Source organism: Tasmannia lanceolata, unplaced genomic scaffold (genome assembly GCF_043159265.1).
Source record: "Tasmannia lanceolata isolate RefF3 unplaced genomic scaffold, GAP_Taslan_0.1 ptg000013l, whole genome shotgun sequence".
Classification (NCBI taxonomy): domain Eukaryota; kingdom Viridiplantae; phylum Streptophyta; class Magnoliopsida; order Canellales; family Winteraceae; genus Tasmannia; species Tasmannia lanceolata.
In genome coordinates, this window is record NW_027518690.1 from 39075369 (window position 1) to 39086507 (window position 11139).

The 11139-nt window shown below is 39.2% G+C and overlaps 1 pseudogene; it reads left to right on the forward strand.

Moving 5' to 3' along the window:
• Nucleotides 1–3308: 3308 nt before the first annotated feature.
• On the forward strand, nt 3309–6954 carry LOC143891226 (pre-mRNA-splicing factor SLU7-like; annotated as a pseudogene).
• Nucleotides 6955–11139: the final 4185 nt, after the last annotated feature.

Consider the following 11139-nt stretch of genomic DNA (forward strand, 5'->3'; position numbering starts at 1 on the left):
TAACAGTTTGATCTCTGTTTCTGGTTTGATTTTTGCATCTTTAATTGTGTGTAGCTATTAGGTTTCATTGAATGATTAGGGTCTGCGATAGGATAATGGATGTCAAGGTTCTTTGATTTAGATAAATGTGAGATTAGGGTTTGTAGGGATTAGGGTTTACAAGAGAGTGACAGAGAATATATGTATAATTTAGGTTTTATACCTCAGATTGATGATAGATTCTGAATTTGTTTCTTTGTTTACTTTGTTGAAGGTTTGAGTATCTTGTTGGAAATTGATTGTATCTACTTAATTGCCCTTGAAAGCCTCATATTGTTCACAACATCTTGTAATTTTCTTCTAAAAGTAACTTAATTTAGAATTTGATTTGTTCGAGTTGAAGAACCAACCAGCAGACATCATCTAGCTGGGTCTTGCCGGTATCAACAACGAGAAAAAAACAAACATAATGGAAACAACCGCTAACTATTGGTCTTGACCAACTAATATAATGCCTATTCCGTTTAGTACTTTAGGTGCTTCTGAAACGTATAATGTAAACCCACTAGTACTTTTTATAATCGACTCTATTGCTTCTTCAATAAACGCCGGTTCTTCGATCAAGTTTTGAATGACTTTCTAGAACAATAATAATACGGGCAACGATGTAAAATTTGGATGTAGGTCCTAGATCCATCTTTCGATTTTTTGAATTTGATTTGTTCAAGTTGAAGACAAGTTAGAGACATAGGGGTCCAACTCGGGTCATGTTGGATCGGGTTGAGGGCTACCCAATCCCAACCCGAGATAGCATTCCTTCAACCCTAACCCGACCCAACCCAAGCCTCGGGTTTAGGATGGTCAACCCTAACCCAACCCCTCTAAATCTCTCAACCCTAACCCAACCCATCTTACCCGAAATCGGGTCGAGTCGGGTTCGGGTTCACCTAGGGCCAAACAGAAAAAATACAAGAAAAGACATAATCCAAGGAAAATCATAATAAAATTAGAGGCCGGAGGTGGAGGTCGGGTTCGGTTTGCAAAGGCCTCAACCCTAACCCATCCCAAAATTAAATCGGGTTGGCTTTTCCCAATCCTAACCCAACTCAACCCGAGGAAATGCCAACCCAACCCGAGCCAAAATCGGGTTGAGCCTGACCCAAGTTGCACCCCTAAGACAAGTCACTGCTTTTATAGACAATTAACTCAGTGGATCATGTACTTAGACTTATTTATTACAAAATAAGAATCGGACCTTTTACTCAGAGCTGCAACTGTTAGAAAAGTGTTTCAAATAATATTTTACAAATGCATTTTTGGAAAAATAATTTCTTAGAAATGTGTTTCAAATTATAATCTTTAAAATTAAATTTGGGTTTTTTCATATTCCTTGGTACTCTAAGAGTCATTCACAAAAGGACAAAAGAGTTAGCTTTTCTTGGTGACTCTTTGTATTTCATTAATGGTGACTCTTTGATTTTCTCATTTGAGTTGAATGCCTTGAGTTCTCTCATTAAGCGTAAGTTAAAAAATGGAGAGTCTTTTGGGATAGCTTCTATTAAGAGAGAAATAGTTGAGGTTTTGAAGAAGTGAGAAGTATGAAAAATGCAATCCTTTTCATAGAGTTGATTTTCAAAGAGAAAAGTGATTTTGACTAAAAACTTGTTTCACTTGTTTGATCAATCGGAGGTGGATACATGATCCATTGTAGAGAAGTGCAACTCTCTTGGATGTACAGGGAATCTGGGCTTGGTTGAATCCCGGAGATAGTGCTGCCATAGTTGTCTTCCGTTTGCATGTGGGAGAGGCTTCAACTATCTTCAAGAAGCGTTTACGCGCCTCTAAGTCTTGGTTCTTTCTTGTTTTGTTTCGGGTAATATCTTATTTTATTTTGTGCATTTGTTCCAACAGCAACTGGGTGGGTTTGGACGGTTTATGATGTGATTTGAAAATTTCTTACCATTAGTTATGTTATTCTGAGTTGGATGTAATTGTTTGCCCCCCTTCTACTTTAAAGTGGTGCCTTATTTCCAACTTGGATTTCCCCCTCTTGTTACTTTTATATATGTATCAACTGAAACTTTGGGATTTTATTCAAGGACTGGCTAAAATTTCCCATTTTCAGTTATTCTCAGTTCACATGGGCGGATCTGTAATAGTAATAGTAGGTTCAAACCAACTTTGGAACCATTGTGCGCCTCTTTTCTTCTATGTATGATTGGTATACTTGGTATTTTTTGTATCTTTGATGCTTTCCTTTCCGTTTCTTAGTTGATATGTGATTGTGAAGTGTGATATGGCAACAATCAGGTTCTTGGGATGTTCTAAAAAATAACTGTTAATAAATGGGCATTTCAATGATTAGCTTCAGCTGTAAAAGTACAATGTTGAAATCTATCCCCAACATTGTTGCTGCTGAAGTTACATTTTCTTTAAAAAAACTCACAAATAGGGCGCAATTGCTGTGAGGCTTAGGTGCTTATCTTGGGAAGGTGCTTTGTATCTCAACCATGAGATTGTGTGTTCAAGCCAGCTTACCTACCAAAAAATGCTGCCATGGTTCACTCTAGATTCTAAATAGTAGGTTTATACTTTATAATCCAAAATCCATGTAGATTTGTAGTTAAACTCAAAGCTTCAAATGAAGCGGAGGTCTCAGAATTATGGGTGGAAGGTGATCTGGAAAATGCAATTATGTGGGCATAAAAAAGAAGTTGATTAGTGGGCGATGATATGGCAAATACAATTATGCGGCCATAAAAAGAAGTCCGCCAATGGAGATTTGGGAACATTATTTTGTAAGTGTGGAATTCAATTCTATGAGATGGATGTATCTAGATTGCAAATTTGCAATTAGCTCAAATGGTGCAGTGGATCTTCTTGCAACTTAGGCTGCGGAAAGGGAGGCCTTAGTTGTGGGCCAAGACATTTCACTGTAGAACTGTGTTGTGTTCGCTAGTGTACATCTTGTTTTGTACTGCTTTGGCTAATGGGGGCCATCTTGTCCCCGATTTTGTGTAGACTTTCTAGAGAATCAATACATCTTATATTACCTTTAAAAAAGGTGGGAAACAATAAAAGATTGTTGAAAAGAAAATATAAAAAAAAAAGGATTCTCCTTCATTTTATCTCAGGCATATCACATATCTTTGTCTGACTACCCATTTTTGGTATTCTGGTATTTGAAATATCCAAGTATCATAGATTGATTGTCTTACTTTTCTCTACTTGGGTACTTCTTGTGTCAGGAATGATAGAGAATTGGAATTAAATTCATTTTCACCGCTATTCTGTTTTATAATTTCCATCATATTTATTTTACTGATCTGATGTCTGCAGTGGCATTTAAATCACGAGAGGACCATCGAAAGCAACTAGAATTGGAGGAAGCTCATAAAGCTGGGCTTGCGCCAGCCGAACTTGATGAAGATAGGAAGGAAATTAATCCTCATATCCCTCAGTACATGTCATCTGCTCCTTGGTATCTTAATGCAGAGAGACCAGTAAGTATATTTTTGCATGCTTCCTCTTTACCTACATGTGGTGGAACTTAAATGTTCATATTGCTGATCATGATATTTGTTCTGTTTTGTTCATTAGAGTTTGAAACATCTAAGGAAATGGAAATCAGACCCAAGCTATACAAAGGCTTGGTATGACTGAGGTGCAAAAATTTATCAGGCTGATAAATATAGAAAGGGTGCTTGTGAAAAGTAAGTGGAGTCTGGGTCTCTCTATCTCATTCGATCTGCCCTCTCTCTCACACACGCACGGACACGTTTGATCTGCCTTTATGATAAAATGGTAATAGTTGGGCTGTATGCTGCTATCTGCCTGTCAAGAATCACGTCTGTGTGATGTCCTTTTGTTTTGTAGCTGCGGGGAAATGACTCATACTGCAAAGTCATGCCCGGAGAGGCTACGGAAATTGGGAGCAAAATGGACAAATAAGCACATAGCACCAGATGAGAAAATAGACACTTTTGAACTTGATTACGATGGAAAACGTGACCGCTGGAATGGGTATGACTCAGCCACTTATGCTTGTGTAATTGAGAGATACGAGGCAAGGGATGAGGCCCGGAGGAAGTACCTGAAGGAGCAACAACTAAAAAAGCTAGAGGAGAAAAACAATAACCAGGATGGTGATGGTGAGGTTGGTGAGGTTGGCGATGAGAATGATGATGAAGATTCGTTGAAGGTTGATGAAGCAAAGGTTGATGAAAGCAAACAGATGGATTTTGCGAAGGTGGAAAAACGTGTGCACACCACAGGTGGTGGGAGCACGGGAACTGTCAGGTAATCTTATAGTATTTCTTTTTTGGAAATCATGCTCTTACTTTGAAAATCGACATTTTAAGAGATTTGATAGGGACCATCGCAGAAGGCTTTTTGCGGACCCGCCAGCTGTTGCATGAGAAAGCAGCCACATAGGCTCAGATTTTGTCTCATTCATTTAATTCATCTGAGGTCACTCTCTCTCATGCAACAGCCGGTCTGCGAAATGCCTTCTGCGCTAATCCCATAAAACAATTTGGCCTTCGCCAATATGAACCACTTATTCTACTTCTCTTATTTTAGCTTCCTTCTGTTCCTGTATTTGACACTGTGTTTCTTGCTTTGTCCAGGAATTTGCGAATCCGAAAGGACACATCAAAATACCTTTTTAATCTTGATGTCAATTCTGCTCATTATGATCCAAAAACCCAGTTTATGCGTGAGGATCCTCTTCCAGATAGTGATCCGAATGAAAAGTTCTATGAAGTGAGTGCCTTGCAGAAACCTTTAACTTGCTGTTAGATACATTTATAAGGTTGATTGGTAAAGTTAATATAATTGTTATTATTAAATAAATGTGCTTATTATATTGATCCCTTGACTGTATTATCGTTCAGGGTGATAACCAGTACCGAGTCAGCGGGCAGGCATTGGAGTTTAAGCAACTCAACATGCATGCATGGGAAGCTTTTGAAAAAGGACAGGATATTCATATGCAGGCAGCTACGCCTCAAGCTGAGCTGTTGTTTAAGAACTATAAGATTGTTAGAGTGAAGTTGAAGTCGAAATTCCACAAGAACTTCTTCTTGGACAAAGTGAGAGGGAGGTTGAAAAGGCCAGGTAAGTTGTACCTTAAATTTTCCATTTGAGAAAAATTACACCTTACATTGCTATTTTTTTTAATGGTACTCCTTAAATTAATAGGAATTTGCGAGAGACCATCGCAGAAGGCATTTCGCGGGGCGGCTGTTGCATGAGAGAGTAGCCACATATGCTCACTTTTCAACAGAGTTTGTCTTATTCATTTACTTCATCTGACGTGGCTGCTCTCTCTTGCAACAGCCGCCCCGCGAGATGCCTTCTGTGATGGTCCCTAGCAAATCCCAAATTAATATATAATTTGCTTTCTGGGGAAATCCATCCTGAGTTTTCTTTTTCTGTCTTTACTTCTGTTTTTTCAAGAACTAATTTTTCATGCTCCCTACTTTGTGCTACTAACCTTTTGTTTATTGAGTAGATAATTATGTCATAAATTGATAATGCTTGGAAATGAGTGGAAATGAGGATATGTAAATTGAGGTTAATCTTGGTGTACATATGCGCTTTATAGCACCATGATTTTCTTTTATGATTACATATCATTCAACTATTTTGATCATCTTTTCAAAATTAAAATATATATTGATTGCGTGGATACAATTCGAGAACTTTTGCCAAGGCACTCCTATTGATAGCTGACAATTGCACAACACCACCATGTCTACACTCTACAGTAATCTTCAGTATTTTACTTATTTTAGCACATATCTGATCTTAGTTTGGTGTATTTCAGGAAATGTCCCTTCCAAGGAGTAAGTATGAAGAAGATGTATACATTAATAACCACACTACTGTTTGGGGTTCCTGGTGGAAGGATCACCAGTGGGGCCACAAGTGTTGCAAGCAGATGATAAGAAACAGCTACTGTACCGGCTCAGCTGGAATCGAGGCTGCTGAAGCTGCAAGCCTGCAACAGGTCTTATGAAGGCTAACATGGCTCGTAAAGAGGCTGCAGAAGGTTAGCGGAGCCTCGAGAGTCATTTGATTAGAGAGCTTTTAAAAGAAAATTGTGCCTAAACTTTGATTTGTGTGGTTGAGATCTACACATCCATTTAATTGAAGCTTGCATGATCTAGAATCCTGATTTACTGCATTAATCACCGTTTATAACCTTCCGATTTGAATTTTCATCAGTTCATGAACCTTTGTTCTTATGAATATGAAAGTTCTATCCATTTCTACCTCTGGCATTCTATATTGTTGTCCCTACTATATGCAAATTTTCTCAGTTTTATTTATTGCTTTGTCTGTGTACAGTCTTGATGTTGTTTTACTAACATGTATCCATCATACAGAAAAGCCTGAGAAGACCGAAGAGAAAAGGTTGGCTACGTGGGGTAGAGATATACTGGATGACTTGGTCCTTGATCAGAAACTCCTTGCTGTAGCACTCAAGAAGTTAATTATTGATCAGCTGCCCTATGTTATGTCGTGTTTATGTTGGGGCATTGATCAAGTACTAGAAAAACTCATGAATAATCTTTGGCTAGACCAAGACTTGGTTGTAGATCAAGTTCAATAAATCTTTGTCATAGATCTTTAGCCTCTGACATGGGATTTCTGATTGGACAGGAGGACAAGAGGAAGAGAGTAGATAAAGATGAAAGGAAAAGAAAATACACTGTGAAATGGGATGATGAGGTACTCACTGTCTTAAAAATAATTCCTTTTATAGGAAACTGGTATTTTTGATACTTGGCTTGGTTCTCAAAGCATTTCATCTGTGTAGGTTACTGCGGAGGACATGGAGGCATATAGAATGAAAAAAGTACACCATGACGATCCAATGAAAGATTTTCTTCGCTAATATGGATTCGGATTCTTCCCCGTGGCGTGCATCGGTTCGGGCATGTGGCTTTCATACCTTAGAGAGAAATTGTTTGTAATTCATCCTTCCCAGAGGCCCCCTTGTATAGAATCTTCTCAAGCTGTAAAGGAACATGACAGTTTTGTCTTGTTTAAGCATTTAGATGTATTATTACTATTGCCATTAAAAAAAAAAAGATGTATTATTACTATTATTCTTCTTACTTGGAGGAAACATGATATTTGGTTTTTACTGATCGAAGAACAAGAAATTAAACCAAACAATTGTTGGTTTCTTGATGTGTAAAGATGAGTGAGAAGGCAAGACTGTTAAACTTTTGCTCGCCATGGTGGATCTGCCATCAATGATTCTAGTCTGCTGGAGGGGGCATGTGGTCCGCCATGCCTGCCTGAATTGCTTTTTGGTTGCCTGGGAACCTTTGACAAACATTTTGGTTCTTAAAATCTAGAAGGAAATTGTTATAAGCTTTTAAACTTGATCCACTCAACCCAAGTTTTTTTTTTTTTTTGAATGGCACCATTCAACCCAAGTTTCGAGACGGTTCAGGACTACTCTTTAATTGTGCCTTGACTAGTGTCCGTAGATCAGATCAATTGGGGCCTTGACCTGCTCCACAAACAACTCACTTACTAGACTCCTAGAATTTGACATGCCTCTTGGCTATGCCATTTGCACTTGTCAGGCTATGAGAGAGTGCAAAATTCCTACCCCTAGACAGATTTGTCACCTCATCAATATTGCTATGTTTGGTTGCTCATATGTAGGAGATCATCGGCGTTTGAGATGCCGATGATCTTCCGAAGATCCGCCCAAAGCATGTTTCGTTGCCCAAAGTCCCTTTGACCACCAGACATCATTATTACCTTTTTTCCTACGTGGCGGCAATGTTCCCTCTAATCTTCTCCCCATCTTTCACCATTTTGGTGGAATTTGGGGAGAAGATTCTTGTCTTATTCCCTTTTCTCTTCCACTCTCTATTTTGGTACTGACACACCTACATCTTCCGCTAATCTTCTCGTGGATTGCCCCGCAACAAACACTACTTACCAATCTCCCACTATTCTTCTCCCTATCTTCTAGCTTGTCTTCTTCCTTTTGACTTCTTCTTCTACTAATCTCCCAGCCATGGTTTTAAATTTCATCCGAAATTTCAGATTTCGGTCAAGACCGAAACCGAAATTGAAGAAACGTACCAAATTTCAGTCGGAAATTTCGTCAATTTCGGCGAAATTTGGAAAAAATATTAATTTTTTATTCCTTTCCCAAATTTCAGCCGAAATTATCGGTCCAAAAAATCGATATTTCGAGTGTCTTTACCGAATTTCAGCTAGGTCCGAAATTTATGCCAAAACTGAAATTTCAAATCATGCTCCCAGCCAAATTCAACAACCAAACAGAGCATATAGGGATGCAACCTCCGCAGGCCTGATGAAGAACCTTGAGTCCAAGAAATGACATTCGATTCTCCCCCCTCCTCCCAGTCTCAAAATCCAATTCATGTATTATAACGAATAGACACAACTAGGTAATGAATGCTCATACTTCTACTTCTTACGAGTAGGCATGCCCTATGGGACCTAAGAAATGGCACATCACATCGGCATCATCATCACAAAAGAACCAATCCCTCCCCCCCCCCCCCCCCGCGCGCACGTGAAAAACACACACACACCCCAAAATAAGCTGCTTGAGTTATTAGAAGGCTTAAACTCCAAATTTGAAGGGTTGCTATCCCATCTGGATCGCTTGGATTGTGCTCATCAAGTTTTCATGCACCTCTTCTAGCCTCGAAGACTCCACAGATTGCACAGTCATGAGTTTGTGCCGGAACAAACATTGTTGACGCCTTCTTTGGGGGTAGGAACATAGAGCAACAAACCAGTGCCACTATCGTCATACCAAGCTGGTTCCGACATATGTTAGTACGTGAACATTACCTGAGAATCAAAAGGGCGACAACTTTTATCCAACACACCTGGAAGAGGCGAATCGTTCTGCAAACTCAGCAAGAAGAGCTTGCATGACAACCAAGGTTTAAAATTTCAGTTTCGGTACCGGTTTCGGTACTTGAAATTTCGAAATTTCAAAATTTCGGTCGAAATTTGGTACAAAACACGAAACGAATATTTTATTTAATATTAAATTTCGGTCGAAATTTCGGTAAAATATTAAATTAATATTAAAAAAACAGTATTTTTGGGTCAAATTTCGGGAAAACCGAAATAAATGACCGTTTCAGTTTTGGTCAATTTCGGTGTCGGTCTCCACCGAAATCTGAAATTTCGGATTTCGGTCGAAATTTAAAACCATGATGACAACTACAACATGTGCCAAGTGACGGCTACAGACCTAATGAAGGAGAAGATCTAATTTTCTTTTAACCTAAGTTGACAGGTTATAAGGAATACATCGAATGCCCTCCTTGTGATCACACTACTTCAAACCAACGACATGACTGCTCAAAGCTTCTTATGTGTTGGAAATATTTAGTCCATTGGAAAGGGCAACCGTCTTCGATGAAGGCGAAGATCAAATTTGAGGAACTCCCAACAATGAAGCTGGCAATTATACTCGACAGGGCCGAGTCCTCTAAAGCGGGGGGGGGGGTATGATGGGGGACCATCCAAGATGACACGAAGAATCAAGGAGTTAAGAAGATGACTCCCATCACCATGGATTTAAATTTCTGTTTCGGTCCCAATGTCGGCCTACCGAAATTTCAGCCGAAATCCGGTAATAAAAAATGGAATTTAATTTTTTTGTACCGAAATTTCGGTAATCTCGACCGAAATTGAAATTTGCTAAATTTCGGCCATTTCGGTTTCGGTCTTGACCATTCGACATTTCGAATTTCAGTCGAAATTTGAAACCATGCCCGTCACTAGTGTTAAAAGAGTTCAGTTTTAAATGTTTTATTTGAGTCTTTATAAGTCATCTGGTGGTATCAGAGTCTTTTTCCATCAAAATAGCTTAAGTTCTGGCTATTTTAAAAAGGCGAACCGATTATGTTCGGTCCGGTTCGGTTCGGTCCTACTGTGTACTACGGTTCGGTTCGGTTCTTACGGTTCATGGAACCAAGAACCGAGAACCGAAAAAAAAGGAACCGAGAACCGAGAACCGAACCGGTTGGCCACCCCTACACACATGTACTACGGGAATTAAAGTGGGATCAATCTTTATGTCCTTAGAAAGGGATAGTTTAGTCCTTTGAATTTTTTATTTGTTTGATATAAATACTTTATGTTGGCTTTGGAAGGAAAACACTATATTCATTTGCTACTTGATATTAAAAGCTTCTCGGAGAAAAAGGTTTCTTCATGGTCTTCTTCTTCTTCTTCTTTGGTGAGATGCCAAAGATTCTTTGGTGAGATTCCAAAGAAACTCATGATGTGAAACCTTGATATAAGTAGATACCACCTATTACTTGTCATGTATTGTATCTACAAATCTTCTCTCACCTTTTTGGCTTTTTTCCCCATAAACCACCTTCCCAGACACCCAAAACTCCGTTAATCTCACTCTAAAATGTCCATAAAAATATTTTCTACCTACTGTTTACCTAAGACCCCTAAAATATCCATAAAAAATATTTTCCCAACCTTAGAAATATCATTCAAATCCTTCTCGGTTCACGTCTCTCTCGTTTTGCCCCAAAACTCATTTTACACATTTCCAGCATATTTCGACAACTTCCCCTCATATATCGGCATCTGGTCCTTCGAAACCATCCTAAACCTCGTAAAAATATTTATTAACTCTGATAGCATATTTTAGGGCCCAAAATCCTAATTTCCACCCATCCTTTTCGCTCCCAATGTTCCTCTCAAAGAATCATCCTACATCAGTTTGGTTTTCGTCCTGCATCAAATCCTCTCATGGAAATCCTATCTGCGGTGTGCCTCCACCAATACAAAGAAGGAAATTCAGTGGCAGATGCCTTAGCCAATTAAGGGTGGAATGGTAAGGAGAACCAAGTGTTACACTCTTCGGAGAGATGCCCAGGGCAGTGAGGGGGGCGGGTAGATGTGATGCCCAGGGGTTCCCCAATCTTTGCACTTTTCATTGTGGCACTATGCTGCTGTCCTTCTGTATCCTAGAGTGCAAAGGCAAGGATCTAGAGTCCTTCATGACATCAAAGGCACTATACTTTGTGGTCTCACCATTCGGTCAAGAGATCCTTGTGTATTATATATATTTAGTGATACAGATTGGTCTGGTTGCCCAATCTCTTGCTG